The sequence below is a fragment of the Mya arenaria genome, chromosome 1, assembly GCF_026914265.1.
Source record: "Mya arenaria isolate MELC-2E11 chromosome 1, ASM2691426v1".
NCBI classification, from domain to species: domain Eukaryota; kingdom Metazoa; phylum Mollusca; class Bivalvia; order Myida; family Myidae; genus Mya; species Mya arenaria.
Genome location: NC_069122.1, coordinates 3,734,256 through 3,753,768, shown reverse-complemented (window position 1 = coordinate 3,753,768; position 19,513 = coordinate 3,734,256). Strand labels below are relative to the sequence as shown.

The 19,513-nt window shown below is 34.3% G+C and overlaps 1 long non-coding RNA gene across 1 annotated transcript; it reads left to right on the top strand.

Annotated features, from left to right (window-relative positions):
• Positions 1 to 2,898: 2,898 nt before the first annotated feature.
• LOC128240091 (uncharacterized) lies at positions 2,899 to 4,931 on the top strand. Its single transcript, XR_008262046.1, has 3 exons — positions 2,899 to 3,029; positions 3,336 to 3,450; positions 4,843 to 4,931. It is a non-coding gene; the product is annotated as an uncharacterized LOC128240091 (long non-coding RNA).
• Positions 4,932 to 19,513: the final 14,582 nt, after the last annotated feature.

The window sequence follows — 19,513 nt, the reverse complement described above, 5'->3', positions numbered from 1 at the left end:
GAGTATCGCCGAAGATGGGCTTTTATGAAAGGCGTAGAACTGATTGACAAGTCAGCCATTCCAAAATAAGTAAAACACTGTACATAAACATTAATGTGATAATGGCTCAACACATTAGGCTTTACAAATATGCATTTAATCAATATAAACCCATTGTCTATGGCCTTTAACGTTCTTTAAAGGTACAGGATCTGCTCTAGTTGTTTTTATTGAACGGGGGCCCTTCAGGGCCACGTTCATAGTAGGCACATCAGATCGTTACTACAAATGATTACACGGTGATTCGGTCGTAATAATGCGCTCATTGAATGCTTGAATACACATGACATCTTTAAACTTCAACAAAACTGAATTGATGTATAGTAATGTACACTTGAACTTGTACATTTTGCATATCCCTGAAAATGCAGCTGAAAAAAAATCACAAAATGAAGACAACATATTTATACGCAACCACTCGAAAACGGCGAAAAACTAAGTGTATTGTTACAGGTGTGAGTCGGTTATAAGAAGTAGTTACCATAATTGATTAATCGATTCCAAACAATTCAAAAATTGCCTTAAAAATGAAATGATATGTAAACACTATTTCACTGATCAATAAACAAACAAACGAAGTGAATGCTTTTTGGAAATCGTATATCGATAAAGTATATCATACAGATTACGCCGCCTCTATTTAGCATGATCATTTCACTGTTCGACCGTCGCCATTTTGTAAGCGCCCTGCCTAAGAGTGTGTCATGGACTTCAGCTGGATTAAATGTGTATTGTAAGTATCTTATAATCAGATTGTTACACATGAACGGCTCTACGTGTGCATGACATGACAGCTATTGAAATTGCTTCATTATTTGCACTGTATTCATATTGTTCTTTGTGCAAATATCTGTGTTTTACCTGCGTTGTTTATGTGCGTGACCTACATTAATTGAGAGGCCTAAATCATGAACCTGCGTGTTTATTTTATTATTTAATTTGTTTAGATTACGATGTGAATTTGTGTAGTTCATTTAGCTTATTTTGATGACGTATATTATGCTTTTCGTTAATTTATGCATTCGTGCCGTTCGTGACTCACACAGCTTCGTGACCTTAGGTGACCTACTACGTAGTTACATACCATGAATGTACTCAGTAGCGATGCCGAGTCGATTGTAGTTATCTTCCCTTATGAATATAAATTTTTCACGGAAGGCGACTCAATGCTGGTACCGGTTTTATACACCCTTTAAAAGACGTATATCAACATTTGCGGAGAACCATGTAGCTATTTATAGAATAAGATGATGAAATATTCTGGGATCCAGTCAGAGTTCACTGAAAACGAAAGTGAAAATTTGATAAAACGTTTTTTCATGTTTTAAGGCAAGTACAAAGGATTATTTGGTTTGTATTTAAGTATGGGAGTGGTCTCTCATAGTTTTTATCACTTTTGATACGAAAACAAAGACTATGAACGTTCTTAGACCATTTATAGACTACGCCAAAATGTAAACAAAAATCCAAAATGGCTACCTGGTACAGTTTTCACTTAGTCAGATGTTTGATGATTAATGCATGAAGCAGTTGCTGATAGCTTCAAAATGCAAGTACACCTTGTGTAAATAGGTGTAAACATTAAGAATGAATACATTTTATGTCTGTTCTTTAAATATTTGTTAAAAAAAACATGTTTTTTCACAAAGTTTGTGTTCGCCCCAGTTTCGTACCGTTTCGTTCACAAATATGTTTACAGTATGTAATAAAGACGTGTTTATATAAGATAAAGCCCGAGAAAAATTCCAGATTTAGGTTACATAAGTAGTTTTCTAACTGAAATGTGATATTGGGTTCATCTTCAAGTGTTGGCTTCATCGCACCTGTCATGGGCAGCTTTTGGTCGTGGTGGATCACTTAAAAGTTGAACCCATCAATTTAAACTGGTATGCCAGGGATGTGTTAATTGAGTATGTTGTGTAGGCTATAAATGCGTCAATGATTGTGTATTTGGGTGTTGTTGATTTATCTATTTTCCTTTCTTATTATTTTAAACAGACCCGGGAGGAACTGTAAAGAACCAGCCAGACAGCCCGCCCGCCGAGCTGCCCACCCGGCCGAGCTGTACTTTGTGTATGCCAACATGCCGACATGCTGTAATTTGTTAGTACTTCAAGATCATATAATGGAAAATTGTATCCAAACTGAAATATAATTTGAGTAAGTTTGGGTCATATAAGCCTATTGATACTGTTTGTTTCTCGATCATTTCTGGTGCGGCTTTGGTAATAATATTATTTTCTAATGACACTGCTGACTCGTATACGTCTTTGGTCTGTATTATGCATCTATTCGCACATTTTGTTTGCTCTTTTAAGCAAACATTACATTAATTTAAAATTCTATAAGCAAATAAACAAAACTTACTGCACATTTGATGCAGAATGATGTTTTATTTAGTGTGCATATAAAAACATCTACTTCAACAATCACAGCAACACAATGAGATCCCTATTTTAAAGAAATAATGCCACCTTTCATTAATTCATTAATTCATTCCATTAATCATTCATATATATTCATTTATTTATGCAGTTTATACATTGAAAAACTTGACATTTCTTAAGGCTAAAGAAATGAAAAGTGAACTGCTTTCATAAAGATTAGAGCCTTTTCCCTTCATGCATTTAAAAATTCAACCTTAATACATTATAAATGTCCTAAAACCCTAATGTATTGTTTATTTCAATAGCCAGCCTGGTTGCTGTAGCCACAGGGGAATTTACATTTCTTAAGGCAAAATAAATAAAAACTGAGCCACTTTCATAAAACTTAGAGCCTTTTCCCTTCATGCATTAAAAACAACAACCTTAATACTTTATAAATGTCTTAAAACCCTAATGTATTGTTTATTTCAATAGCGAACCTGGTTGCTGTAGCCACAGGGGAATTTTCAAGGACAAGAACCAGTGCTGGTAAAAATGTGGTCTCATGTGGTTTTGCATACCGGCATTCAGCAAGGATTTCAGAGAAAGGAATACTGTCTCCAAGTAAGAAGAAATTCTAAGCATGTCTGGTTTTAATGCTTTCAAAATGCATCTGGGTACTCAATAAGATGAGATTAACCTTTGAATTATTAAAATCTGATAGCATAATGTCCAAAAGACTTTATATTTTATAAAATGTGTCCTGAAAATCTTTCAATTCATGAGCTTTTCTGCAGATTTATCACATTTATGACCACATAAAAGGTTGTGTATGCCTCAAATGAGTGTTTACCTGCCTTTTTCACGCTTTAACAGTATTGGCAGATAGTTTTATAAGTGTAAAACATTGCTTTTGTGTCTTGCTTGCAGATCATGATGTGCCAATAAGCTCCAGTTAGCTGTGCCTTTTTCCTCCCACCGGTAGTCCTTCAATCTGAATCCAGGAGATGCAGCTCTGAATCCAATATTTCAGGAGAATGAATATGTAAGTCAACTCTGTAGTACTTGTTTGTGTGTAAATGATCACAAGAGTGAGATTTATAGCAAATCAGGTGTAAATAAGCAACTTATAGACATTGGTGAAGTGCTGTACTCTGATTTTAATGCCAAATCTAGCCTTCAAAACAGATACTTAAAGTAAAAATGATTAAAAATGGGCATATTAATGCTATCTCTGCATTTTCTACATCATGTAGCCACCTCATACATGAAAACATTAGCAGTTGTCATGAATCTTTCAGTTTTGTAGTTGTTTTTTATAATTTCTTTTGTTGCGCCATTTGTCCCTGAAGCAAACAGTTTGGCATATAGTGGTGTTTAGACTGTCTATAAACACATTATCACTAAAATTCTTTTGTTAAACTGAACAGTTCTGTTACCTTTATATAAGTGGATAAGAAAAGCAAAATTTTGACAAGTTGAAGCATTTCAGTTTGGCTCTATGTCATTTTAGCTCTACTGGCCAAAGGCCAGATCAGCTCATGCGATTGTAATTTGTACGTAGTATGTGCGTCTGTAAACAATTCATGTTTACACGATACAGACTTCAGTTTTGATGGTATCTTGATGAAACCTCTACAGTATTTATCCATTAGAGCTCGGTTTCTTTTGAAAACCATCCAGATCCAACCATGCTTGATTAGATATGGGCCTTGATCGTATAAAAATCCTGTAAACAATTGCTTATTAACACGATACAGCCTTCAATTTTGATTGTATCTCGATGAAACTTGTACAGTATCTACATATCCATAAGAGCTTGGTTCCTTTCGAAAACCAGCCAGATCCGCTCAGGCATGCCTAGATTATGGGCCTTGATAGTATAAAAGTTTGTCAGTTAGCAATTGTTCGTTAACATGATACAGCTTTCAGTTTTGATTGTATCTCGATGAAACTTGTACAGTATCTACATATCCATAAGAGCTCGGTTCCTTTTGAAAACCAGCCAGATCCACTCAGCCAGTAGAGCATATGCCCTTTTGGACCTCTTGTTTATATAAAACTCTAAGCGCAAAAGAAGTGCTTAGAAAAAAACTTCTAAGAGTAGCAGGTCATTTTTGTGGTGCTGTTCTGTAGACACCATTGAAAGCAACAAGGAAAACTTTACTTGGTCAGATTATTCCAATGCATAAGGAAATAATGGCTCCTCAAAGGTTTGCAGCTTACCATTTGAGGGAAATGGCTGTTTCTGCTTTTTATGAAAATACCACAGGTGCTAATACTTGTCTCAATCATTTATTGTTTAATATATCATTCCCAAACTTTCAGTATGTGTTCTATATAGCCTGCAGATGAACTATATGAGTTTTGAAGTCTTTTTCCCCCTCTATCATGCAATGAATATTAATGACTATGTATGTGGTACATGTACTTTCAGAAAACTGAAGCCTTCAGGAAGTCAATGCCACCATGATATTGATTTATTCATCTCTGATGTACTCAGCAGTGATGTAACATGCCTTCAAGCCACTATCCGAAGAACATTCCGACGTTCTAAATGGACCATTGCCCTGTTGCCATGGAAATAATTATGAGGAGGAGCAAACAAACTGTCACTTGTTTTGGATATCAGATGTACCACGAACTGACCGTAAACTTTTCAGATGCTCTGTTTATTTCATCAGCCAATTTCGATGTAAATTTCACTGAATAATGACAAACAGTCTTACTCATAAGCATCTCTTACTCATTCGTATTCCACAACTAAACATGCATGCAATTACACTGTGCCATCTATCATAATATAGCAATGCTGCAATGTCCACATTTTTGTTGTTGCTTTATACTGAAACTTTTATTGAAAATGGTGCATAAACACTGACAACATCAATGTTTCGTTCATACATTTGTCCATGTTCTTTCAGTGTTGATAATGTTGACATATTTCATGTACATTTACACATGTGTTTATTGCCAACCTCATCAAAACATGCATAGTTTGCTCACATACATATTTCCAAAACAGACATTTACTGAATGTATTACTACTTTACGTTGATTTTGATATGTAAATAAAACATTGTACTACTTGTTTGTACAAAACACTTTTCATTTCTATGTTGTTTGTTTCCATGTTCTGTCTGCATACAGATGGTATTATCATATCAATTTTTAGCTCGACTATTCGTAGAATATGGAGAGCTATACTACTCACCCAAGTGTCGGCGTCACACCTTGGTTAAGGATTTGCGTGCAAGCACACATAGGTTAATATCTCAGTTACTTCTTGAGGTATCGCATTGAGACTTGATACAATGGTACTCAACCATCCAACCTACTTAATTAACCAAGTTAGATAACTCTACTTTGCATTTAATGCAAATTATAGGCTTTTATTATTTGACTTAGAAATTATGGTTAAGGTTTTGCGTGCAAGCACACATCGGTAAATATCTCATTAAGTACTTGAGGTATTGCATTGAGACTTGATACAATGGTACTCAACAATCCAATCTACTGAATAAAAAAAGTTAGATAACTGTAGTTTGCATTTAATCCAAATAATAGGACTTTATTATTCGACTTAGAAATTCAGGTTAAGGTTTTGTGTGCAAGCACACATAGGTTAATATCTCAGCAGCTACTTGAGGTATTGCATTGAGACATGTTACAAGGTACTCAACCATCCAGCCTAATTAATTAACCAAGTAAGATAACTTGACTTTGCATTTAATGCAAATGATAGGCCTTTATTATTCGACTTAGATATTTTGATTAAGGTTTTGTGTGCAAGCACACATTATATAAATATCAAAGCAACTGCTTGATGTATTGCATTGAGACTCGTACAATTGTACTCAACCATCAAACTTCCCCATGTAAGATAGCTCTAGTTTCATTAAATGCAAATAGTTGCCCTTTATTATTCGACATAGAAATTCTAGTTAAGGTTTTGCGTGTAAGCACACATAGGTAAATTTCTCAGCAACTACTCCATGTATTTCATTGAGACTTTATAGAATGGTATTCAACCACTAAATGTCATTGAATAACCAAGATATATAACTGTATTTTGCAAATAATTGCCCTTTATTATTAGACTTAAACATTCTGGTTGAAATTTTCCATGTAACCACATCCCTTGGAACGTTCAAACATATTCTACATACATTAGTTTTTATCTTACGCTGTATATATATGTTCTATATGTATATATCACGCCTAATAAAATTGAAGCCTGTCAACTCGTACGTTGTTGTAAAACATATGAACCCCACCTTTCAACTTCCCTGTGTGTTCCTATCAATTCGTTTCTGAAATTCCTGTCATCATTTGAATAAATTGCTTACTCTCTCGGGGCCACCGTTCCTCAGCGCTTTCAGCGCTTTGATTCCTAATATTGCAGCAATATTATATTAATAATTTTAGAAATGACTACAGCTTAAATAGATTACGCTATGTCACGTTATCATTTGGTGTGGAAGTTTCTCCTCATCACACAAGTATTCCGCAGCTGAAAAGTCCGCAAATCGATAAAACTCCCCTTCAAACACAAAAGTGTTGAAAAGCCTGTCCTTTCGGTGTTTTGCTTAAGTTCTTAGGTACTTTCCTTTGCAATTTGAACTTAAATTTTACCAAATGTACGAAATGCTCATTGTTATGAATGTATGCCAACTTAAAGAAGTTTTATATTAATATCTCATTTTAATTTGTTGAATGTTGTTTACTTTATCAATTTGGAATATGATATATTACATAGACAGAATAACTCACGTTCCTGTAACACTATAATTAATATATGTACACCTACATGGGTGTAGAGGAAACTCATCTTTTCCGGCTTGGTTCCAGTAAAACCCAACCATGTAGCTCAGTGTTTGACATTACACGATTCCAAAACACAATTACCCTCCACGACATAACAACCTTTAAGCTAACCTTCGAACATAACATTGCATTACAACGGATAATCCTGGAGCAAATAAAGATTATTGAATCATGGCAGAAATAAGACGATGAAATTCTAACAACAGGTCATAACTCCAGGACCCACAACACCACATTTTTCTTATTAGGATATTGTGACCATAGCAATGTCCAGGACGCCACGACATCACCAAACTCACAGCAGTGTATCTACGGCGTAAGTACTGTAAACAGTTATTATTTATTGATCAGTGTTAATTAAGTTTTAAATATAACACTGCAAAAAACATTTCTATCATCTGAATTGTTTCCACAAACTATGATTTCTTAATTTCAATTAATATCGACTCTGTGCATGTTCGCACGTTAAAACTGACATCGAAAACATGAGATATTTGCATAATGATCATTCAAAATTTACGATGGCATAATTCAATTATCTTCAAATAATGAGCGTATTGCGTTTCTTAAGCAACTGAAGAATTGCATTTCTGGTTTGATGCCGCATTCAAATGTAGGACATTTTAAAGATATTCTTCTGCAAAATATGATACATTCGTTGCAGGAGATTATATATAAAAGTAACTATTGACTGGAACCATTACAATAACGCTGGATTTTCCCATTTTTTGCAATTCTTACAAGAAATTTGTTAAACTCTAATGTTAAGAGAAAATTTTGTTGTACAATATTCAACTTTTAGGTATAAAAAGATGAAAAATGACATATACCGTAAGCAATATTAATTCAATATTTATCGTTGATATCTATTCCTCCAATTGTTTGACAAAACAACATTCCACACAACGTTCCAAGGAAAAATAGGTATCATGTCAAAGGATTGGAAATGGATATATATATATATATATATATATATATATATATATATATATATATATATATATATATATATATATCCATTTCCAATCCTTTGACATGATACCTATTTTTCCTTGGAACGTATATATATATATATATATATATATATATATATATATATATATATATATATATATATATATATATATATATATATATATATATATATATATATATATATATATATAATATATTCTTTGGAAATCATACTTTTTAGAAATAAACGTGCATGGTCAATATAACATACTTCGTCGCTATCAATAACAATTTCAAAACAAAGTAGTACCCTAGACTCCTATTGTATGCAACTGCTGAATATTTATATCCCATACACGCTCAGCTTCTAACAATTTCCCAAAATACATAACATAGAACATACACGAAATTGTCAAAATTTACGCTGTACACATAAATTGTGTATAATTTTGTATTTATTATCTAACTGTTCCATACATAGTCTGTAACGACTCGATTCAAAGTTATACTAATAATCACTATGGTGTGTGTGATAGTATAGTTTACAAATTTTAGACATGAAACAAATTACTTCATAAAGTAGGTCGAATAGGTTGAACATAATGTTCTTCGCTAGATGATCCGACTAGCTTTACCCAATGTTATTAATAAACTTATTATTCCATGGATTATCAGTATACCACAACGAAATCACAAAACTTTTCTGGATTTCATCTTAAGCTTATTCAATACAGATAATTCATACAACAGTGCGCGTATACGCTAACACCACGAAAAGGCGTAGCAAATCCGCAGTACTTTATCAGCAGAATCTCAGACAATTCTCATCATACAAATAATGTTTTAAATCAAAATAAGCCGAATCAAGTTTGTATGAAAACTGATCTTGAACAGCCAAGTTAATATCTGTGAAATACATCACTGAGTCGTTATGGAATTGTTTCTTTCCTTTGCAAATCAAAGACATATTTTTTTCATAAAAGCTATTCATGATAGTTTCCTTTTTTCATGTGTTTTGGTTCAGATTTAACACTATACTGAACATTGTAACAGTGGCTCATACTGAAAAAACATTCTCTTAAAATATATTTAGAATATTTTCCTTCCGTTGGTTCAGATATTATACTATTCGGAAGTATGTAAAGATGTTTGGAAGACTGTAAAGATACCTCATACTGAAATAATATTCAGCTACCTAACCTATCTCCTGACAGTAGCAGCCAACCGCATAATCTACTTGCATACCTACGTTTTTAGTTCTAAAAGTGTTATTTTCAACGATTTATTTGGGGTTTTAATTATTTGTGACATATATCATCTCAGTAATACTCTCTTTAATAACAATATATGAAAAACTAACAGCCAGTTGTGCACTGGAACTGCTCATGTTTTGACATCTAACCAAAGAATTGTGGTCTTAACCACATTACATATACCACACATATACAGTTATCTATCGTTATAGTCACTATATATAATAAACACTCCTTGTTTTACGAATGAAGTCTTATTTCATACACAAGTATCGTTTAATAACGTCTGTGTGCAAAGAGAATACTCAATGAATATTGCCGTCTTTTTGTTGTTTTCACAAAGCTCCTTGATATAAAGCTGTTTCCTGCTTGTCAAGACTTCGTCTTTTCTAATTAAGAAAATCCAAGATAGATGTACATGCCTGATCGCAAAAGCAATTATTGGAAGAGCACAAGAGCTGCTTATAGCGTCTAACGAAGGTTGATTTAATTGGTATGATCCTAAATGACAAGTAATTCAAGCGAAACCCTTTGGACAGATCATGGAAATATATTTTTTACAGAGTGAAACAGCTTTATATCAAGGAGCTTTGTGAAAACAACAAAAAGACGGCAATATTCATTGAGTATTCTCTTTGCAACCTTAGACTATTTCAATTATGTTCAATTTGCTTTACCGCTATATGATGGGATTACCGCCTGAGAACGGTCACTGGAACTCGAGTGTACAGGGGTCTTAAACTAGCTAGCGTGGCCAGAACATCACATGTGTTCAATTATTTATCAAAATAATGAAATAAAAATATATAATCATCACAAGAGCACGCATCAATTTAAAAACAATGAAAAAATAACGCATAAAAACTTAACTGATAAAGTAATTTCAAGTACTAAACGATCAGATACCAACATCCCTTGTAAACGAAGGAATCAGGCCGGAGCAATATTGATAGCTCTTTAGAGTTACGAATAAAGCTATTCAAAGACAACTATCACACATATCTCGCTTTAACAAGGTTTAAAATTATGTCTTCATTTAGTCGAAAAATGCAAGTATTAGGCCTGATAACGACTGAAGACCATACTTGTGTACGATATAACGAAAATATGCCACTGGATATATTTAGTTAGTTTTCTTTTAAGTACTGCGGATTTGCTACGCCCTTTCGTCGTGGTGTAAGCGTATACGCGCGCTGTTGTATAAAATATTTGGATTGAATAAGGTAATGCCAGGCTCTAAAACAGCTTGGGAAGAAATCTAGGAAGGTTTAGTGACTAAGATAGAAGATGACAGGTAGTGTGGGGGTACAACACCTGACGCCCTACGCTGTAAGTGGAATCGTGTGCTCTTTAATATAACAATATGATATTTCCCCTACATAGACTCTTTAAGTGTAAAGGCCACTCTCCGTTTCATGATGGGTTTTAGGATTTTGCAGCTTTGACATCCTGCTTTTATCTAGGAATTGCGGATGGTCTATACCCTTTTGTTGATGCCCTGTGGATCTTGCATTTGTTCCTGGTACTGCTACAAATGTATCACAATCATCATATGTTTTGAGCACATTGATGCTGGTGTAACGTGATTCGTGTGTATTCAATCAGTGTCGTAGATCTCACATTGATTGGTCTAATACATCATTTTCCTAAAGATACCTTGCCTCATGATTGAAATCTGTAAATTGAGAAATTGTTGAACGCTTCTAACATGAATCAACCAAATAATAATTATTACTTTGTTCATTGGTCAAATTGACTTCAATCACTTAAACAACTTAACTGGCTTCTTGAACACTTTAAGATATAAAAAGTCAAGTAGTATGGTACACTGCTATCTCTCAGGGTTTCTTGTCCATTTCTATCCAACAGATAGATTTGCAACCAGATGGTCAGAAATCTTATCGTTCTTTCAGTCTGTGTCTTCGTTGTAACCACGATAACGGACAAATGCAGCATGACACAATTCCTTGATTGTCTTAACATACTTGAAGATGTTATTAACGGAACAGAACATATCATTTACCTAGATACAATCATATACAGCTCATTATAATGAAAACAATCCTCCTAGCATGCCCAACATAATAGATAAATTAACATGATTATAAGCAAATAATAACAAGAAAGCCATAACATCCAGTTAAAGTTAGACTGTTATGTCCGTTATATAATATCTTTTCTGATCAGTCCTTGTAATACTCGGTCGGGTTCGATAATGATTAGGTATAAAATGTTCTCTTAATTGTTAATATCTATCACATATTAATACAAAATGATAAAATGATATCCATCTTCATTGTCATTTAATGAACATAAATCACATCTCCTTTCATGACGGGGAATGTTCCTATAAAGGCCTTCTCAAGCCTGTGTCAAGACAGCCTTAATTTGCTTAACGCATGTCTGTGTTAAACATTGTCAACAATGTACAGGTAGCAGGACATTTCAATAGTGGTTTCCCTGCACGAAATATAATTTTTGAGCTATTAACACTTTCATTCATTCTTTTTTCGTAGTATAGGTATCTTTCAGTCTAAATTTTAACTGACTTATAAACCATGGTATATTTATCCCTGAGTCTCTATACAACTAAACATCATTAAAACCAGTTACTTGTAATAACAGTTTCACTTTGGTTAACCAACTTACATGACCTTTTCACTTCTCAAATTTGTCTTAAATCATAAGGTAAGTCTCATACAAACTACAATTTGAATGCAAGCTATCATAAGATTAAACCAATGGTTGACTTTTTTCACTTTTCAGTTTAGAATTTAAATGGATAGCGTCTCGTTTCTCCATGTTAGCAAACATTATTTGTCGTATCAGCTTCAGCAAAACCCCAATACTTTGAGCAATGTTGGAGATCGGGAGTACATATGCATCAAATCAAATTGTATATATTCTGGTATATACCCTCCAGACGTAATACTTTTAAGTGACATGACTGATTTGATAGCTTTACTTGCGTCTAAACATTTGCGAAAAGTACGATTTGAACTTGAACCTTAAATAGCAAAAATGTTCAAAACTTCAATCTGTTTGCCATTAACATGAAAACGTCGTTAATCCTTCCTTGACCACCTCGTTTGAAAATCATTATTATAGTCATCGCATTTTCCGTCGATCACAGTCATTCCTTAAACAGTCTAACTGTTTTTGTAGTCACTCGGCGGTCTCACTTAATATAACACAATCGTCGGCAAACATAATATTAAGGAACATTGTTAATTGGTCCCATGCTAGTCCTTATAATGAATTTATGTTGCTGCATATGCAATTCAATGTCATTCACGAAGAGGCAACATATAATCGACGAAGTTATCACCCCCTGGAAAAGACCTATATCGATATTAAAGAATTTTGACAAGCTATTACAGTGTTTAACACATGAGTGAGGAGTTTTGTAAATTTTAATATTGGTTAAACGGGATTAGTATAATTTGCAAACATCGTAGGAAAGGCTTTTAAATTAACAAAATCTCTTGCAAAAAACTTAGTTTCCTTGTTAATTGATATCCTAAAAACGAAAACAAATTTTAAAGCATACCTATCATTAATGTTTAGCTTTTCTCTTCCTAACAACTCAATACTCTAAATGTGTATGTGAAACTACGGGAAGATATTATGCGGAACGCGATTGTGCTATACATGCAAGGACTCCAAAAAGCTATTTCAAGGATTGATACACAGGTGTGTAGCTTTAAGACTAAATGCTCTTCAGAACTACAATTTTACAAAAAAAAACTACAGGGACAAGTCATTAGTCCAATAGTTGAACGAATGGCCCAAACGCCAATGAACTAGAGACACAAACATAACAAAACACCTCGTACACATATGCTAACAGCACAAACAGTCCACACACTCTTTGGGCTGGTACTTATATCAATATAACTAATTTTGCGCAAACACAGATACAACCACAACCGCATTCAGCGCTGAACAGTGCTTCAAAGATTGTTTGATGGGCTGTGTAGCCAGAGTATTCATTGATGTGTGACCTTTGTTATCTGCTACATTCACCTCCCTTACATCAAAAGTTTCCATTTGCAAGAAAATGTCATTGAACAACCGCACATTTAAGATACAGTGTTGATTTTGACAAACGACAAGACGGTTTTAAGCAGGTGCCCGTTTATAAAATAACGTCATATCTGTGTAGTTGTTTATTTACATGTTTTACAACTACAAGATGCTGGGTTAGTAACAATTTAGAGGATGTTTTCAAAGAAATCAAACAGTGGGAACTGAGAGATAATGTGCAGTATGTGACAGACTACAGTTCGAAGAAATTTGGAAATAACGGTATTGAGCATTTTCTGTTTAATATGCGTTAAACTGTTATTTAATCGATGCAAGTTTTGCAAAGAAGACTGCACTGTATTTTGCCATACACCTGAAACCAATACTACCAATCCTACTCCCAGCATACACTTAAAATATAGTACACTAAGTAAGGGGGACTATAAAAATAAATAAAAAGGAAATGTAGTGAGACAACCGGCCTTTATCTCTGTACTGGTGACCATAGCCAGTATTCATGTTCTTAAGCACTAGTCTGACAATTGGCCATCTATCTCGATCTATACTCGTGTTCATAGTTGAGGGACACGTTCTTAAGCATTGTAGTTTGACAAATGGCCATACATCTCTATACTGGTGTTCATAGTATTGTGACCCGTTCTAGAGCACTGTAGTTAGAAAACTAGCCATATATCTCTATACTGGTGTTCATAGTATTGGGACCCGTTCTAGAGCACTGTAGTTAGAAAACTAGCCATATATCTCTATACTGGTGTTCATAGTATTAGGACCCGTTCTAGAGCACTGTAGTTTGACAATTGGTCATATATCTCTAAATTAGTGTTAAAAGGTAAGGGATCCGTTCTACAGCACTCTTGTTTGACAACTGGCCATATATCTCTAAACTGGTGATCATAGTTGAGGGACCCGTTCTAATGCACTGTAGTTTGACAATTGGCCATATATCTCTATACTGGTGTTCATAGTTGAGGGACCCATTCTAAAGCACTATAGTTAGACAATTGGCCATATATCTCTATACTGGTGTTCATAGTTGAGGGACCCGTTCTAAGGCACTGTAGTAAGACAATTGGCCATATATCTCTATATTGATGTTGTTAGTTGAGGGACCCGTTCTAAAGCACTGTAGTTTGACAATTGGCCATATATCTCTATACTGGTGTTGTTAGTTGAGGGACCCGTTCTAAAGCACTGAAGATAGACAATTGGCCATATATCTCTATATTGGTGTTGTTAGTTGAGGGACCCGTTCTAATGCACTGTAGTTTGACAATTGGCCATATATCTCTATACTGGTGTCCATAGTTGAGGGACCCGTTCTAGAGCACTATAGTTTGACAATTGGCCATATATCTCTATACTGGTGTTCTTATTTTAGGGACCCGTTCTAATGCACTGTAGTTTGACAACTGCCCAAATATCTCTATACTAGTGTCCATAGTTAAGGGACCCGTTCTAAAGCACTGTACTTTGCCAACTAGCCATATACCTCTATACTGGTGTCCATAGTATTGGGACCCGTTCTAAAGCACTGTACTTTGACAACTAGCCATATACCTCTATACTGGTGTCCATAGCATTGGGACCCGTTCTAAAGCACTGTACTTTGACAACTAGCCATATACCTATATACTGGTGTCCATAGTATTAAGACCCATTCTAAAGCACTGTAGTTAAACAACTGGCCATATACCTCTATACTGGTGTTCTTAGTTAAGGGACCCGTTCTAAAGCACTGTAGTTTGACAACTGGCCATTTATCTCTATACTGGTGTGCCTAGTATTTGGACCCGTTTTAAAGCAATGTAGTTAGACAACTGGCCATATATCTCTATACTGGTGTCCATAGTATTGGGACCCGTTCTAAAGCACTGTAGTTTGACAGTTGACCATATATCTTTATCTTTATACTGGTGATCATAGTTAAGGGACACGTTCTAAAGCGCTGTAGTTTAACAAGTGACCATTTATCTCTATACTATTGACAACTCTAAATAGCTGACTTTCTTATGCACTGTAGGAAGTCAATTGACAGATGTTCATTTATGTTTATTTGTTTAGCAGAATTGGACCAAAAAGACACTAGAAGCACACTAGCACAAAATGGCCACCACCACTATCACCATAAAGTTTGTGCTGTGTTGTCTGTCTACACCAGCTTGCTTCTGGAATGTAGAAGAATTCAAGAACGAACCATGTTGAAAAGCCAACTGGTAAGACTGTGCTTTGTGTTTGTAATTTTGTATGATACCACATTTTTTGTTTTTGCCAAATGTCCATACACAAGTACAGGTCTTATACATAAGTACAGAATTGAAATAAAAACAATGATTTAAAGAGCATTGAGTTGATGAGTGAGAACAAAACTGATATACCCATGTACATGTTTAATAAACAATGCATCTCATACTATGAATTATTAATGCTATTAGGAGCTGGTCATGGACCTATGCCTGCCATTCATCCAGAGCCTGCCTCAGTGGTGGTAGGTATATCCTGCTTGGACCAACAGCTGACCACACCATTGAGTCCATGATCTCAGTAGCAGCCATGACAACATCTACAGACTGACACCTGCAGTAGGCCTATGGATGCATACAATCTGCACCTCTTACCTTGGGTAAGAATAAACCTTTCCAAGTCCTCAGCATCAACATTTCTGTAATTAAAACTAAAAATAATAATCTTTTTAAACATAGTTATAAATAATTATATACAGACAAAGTAGATTTTATCATTTGTTTCATGAATGTGTTTTCTTTGAAATGCTGTAAAAGCCATAGCTTCATACCTGTAAGATTATTGTTAATGATAGTTTGTTTAATCATTACATAATATATGGGCAACATTTAATGTATCATTACTTAAAGCTGCACTCTCACAGATTGAACGTTCTTATTTTTTGTCTTGGAACGAGCCATTTTTGGCGAAAGACATGGAAACCAGTGATATAAGACTGCTGACAAAAAATAGATCGCATATTTTTATATTTAAGTTAAAAAAAATCATGTTTTATGCATTTTTCTTAAACCTTAGTCAAGGTTTTAGCCTTAAAGTATCAATTTTCTAACGGAAATATGCAGATTTGCGCTCTGATATTTTGTCAGCAATCTTATATCATTAGTTTGCAGATATTTACGTAAAAATTTGCTCTTTCCAAGACAAAATATTTTTTTTTTTCTAAAAACGGTAAATCTGTAAGAATGCAGCTTTAAGGTAAAAATATATATATATAAAAAGTCACTGCGAATATAAACTGTTTTTAAATATGTACATTAAAATTGCAGGCTGTCAGTTTGAAACATCTCAGCTCAGAAGGAAGTGAATGAATCCCCAAGATTGTTCCTCTGGACATTCTCTTCAACAGGCTGTTAACAGTTTGCAAGCTCTTTGGATGGAATTACCTTAGCTTGGCTTGTAGAGAATCTGTGATATAAAAGACCTTTTTTGCGCTGCTTTATGTTATTGATTAATTGACCTTAAATGTAGTTTATATGTATTTTGCAATTATTGTAAAAAATGGGCATATGTACTAGCATATGTTTGAAAACAGACGCATTTTATTTTTTAAATATCTTATAATAATAATACATTTTGTAGGTTGACCTTAGCCCATGAAACATTAATGGTAGGATATCTTTGACCAGAACATGACCAGTATTGTATTTTGAGTTTGTTGGTCAAAGGTGAAGTTCATGGTAAACAGTGGTTATTCTGCACAATGACTCTTGAATTCTTTGACCTAAGACCATTAATCTTTAGTGATTGCTATCACTCCAATGCATATAAACAGGGTCCTGCTGAAATTCAGCTAGAGCTTATTAATTAGCATTGCAAATCATCATTTGTGTATGTATCTATAAATACAGATAGGCTTTGTGTCAAAAACTTGACCATCACAAATTCGGGTCATTTTTGATCTTATCTTGTTTCAGCCTTGGCATTTTTTTAACACTTGTTACAGCAATCAGGAACAAAGTTTTGTGTTGTTGACTTTAAGAATGTACATTACAGCTGCACTCTACAGTTTTTACATTATTTTGCATGTTTTGTCTCAGAAACATCCTTCAATTTAAATTATTTAAGATTAAACAATAGAACAGATCTCAATTGTGTGAAAAACTGCTGACATTTTTTCTTAAAGCGTAAGTAACTTTTGTAGCCATAAAACATCGATTTCCAATTGGAAATTAAAAAAAAGAATACATGATCTGATCTTTTGTCAGCAATCATATAAGATTATCACTGTTTTGCACAAAATACCTCATTCCAATACAAAAAAGATGTCTAATTGGTCGATCCGGCTGTGAAAGAGCAGCTTTAACCCTTCAGCGTATGTATACGTGATAGGCTGACATAAAGACTTTACGATATATTAGGTTTCAGAGCCAATGTTTTTGCATAATTATATGATAAGTTTTCCATTTACATGTTATTAAACCTGTTAAATTTACTCAAAGTTTCGTAAAACATTTGATGGATATAGAAATAAAACTTATTTGAAAGTTGATTTTGTTAGGGATAATTTACTGAAACTTTGGTACAGATGTGTAGGACTGATATTAATGTTCAAGGGGATTGTGTTGTTGTGTCACTGGTTAGGGTTACATCCATCATTCAGTGTTATAAAAAATGTTTGCATAATAACTATTATGTTTTGTTAATAACAGAGTTATTTGTTTGAGGACCTTGTAACTTTGTGTTAGTTTGCACTTAAACAGCATACAACCACTAGCTGATTCAGCAGGGGTACTTATTATGTCAATATCAAAAAGGGTAATAAAATGGGCTAAATATGCAACATTTCAAACGTGGTTTGTTTAAAATTTCCCTGAACCCCACTGCAAACATTTAAAACTGTATCATTTTCGTCTCTGAGGGATAGGCGTGTGTCAAAAGGTTGCGCCCTTAATCATCCCCCTCTTACATCAAGTCCTGCTTGTTTTTGAAACCAGTAGATCAAAGTCACTGTTAATGCTATAAGTAAAACATTCTTTTTGTTTTATATCTCAGACAGTTAATACTTTTTTAGTATATTTGACTTGACCAGTCGATTATCCTTTATGATCATTAGGTCAAAAGTCAATATTACAGTGCTGATATATACCTTCTTTAATATAGGACATTGTCTTTAAACATCTTTTGTTTAAATGTTTTTATTTGTTTAATGCATGTACTATTGCATTGTGCAATTGTTGATTGGAATTTATGTTCAACGTGTGTACATTAGCACAAGTATCTTTTTAACTAAAATAGCATTATGTACAGATGTATTCTCTTTAATGTTTTTTAACCACATTATTTACAAGAATTTTGCATATACTGACAGGTATTGGTCTTAATTAGTTAAATGAACAATAAAAGGTTACAATGCAGTCATATTTGACAAACTTTTAAAATAGCCAACTGTGTGAAAAAATATTTTGTTTGTTTCCACTAACCTGACTGATCACTTTTGCTGTAGTGTGTATTTGTTTTCTTTATTTCCTAAAAATGTGCTTTTTTAGGGAACATGTTATATTTTGACCATGTTAAGCTCGAATATTGGAAGAATAAGGAGGCTTTTTTACTTGCCCAAGTGTTGCTGTTGGCGTCCGGTTCAAGGTTTTGATAAGCACATATTATATTTGTAACCAGGTTTTCACTGTGAAGTGAAACCTGTTTATAAAAATGAAATTGTTTTGTGGGCTGGTCAGCTTTTCTGCACATTTATCGCATTAATGCACCAGTTAATTGTAACCTTGGACCCTCCAGGTCCAGTGGTAAACCTGGGATAGCCGGGGAAAAAGGGCTCTCTTTTTACCATTCAGGTGTCCCAGCAGTGTGAATGCGGTGGTTTTGTCTTGGCGCAAAATATAGCAGTGCGGGGGCATTTGGCGGGTATTTTAACATCATATTTCCCTGCAGGGCGGGGATTTTACCCTGGGTTGGCTGGACTGAAAGTCAAAGTCCCCGCTATTCCCCAGGCTTGGGAGGGGGGTGTTTACAATTGACTGGAGCATAATTAATAGTGGTCTCTAGAGGTCA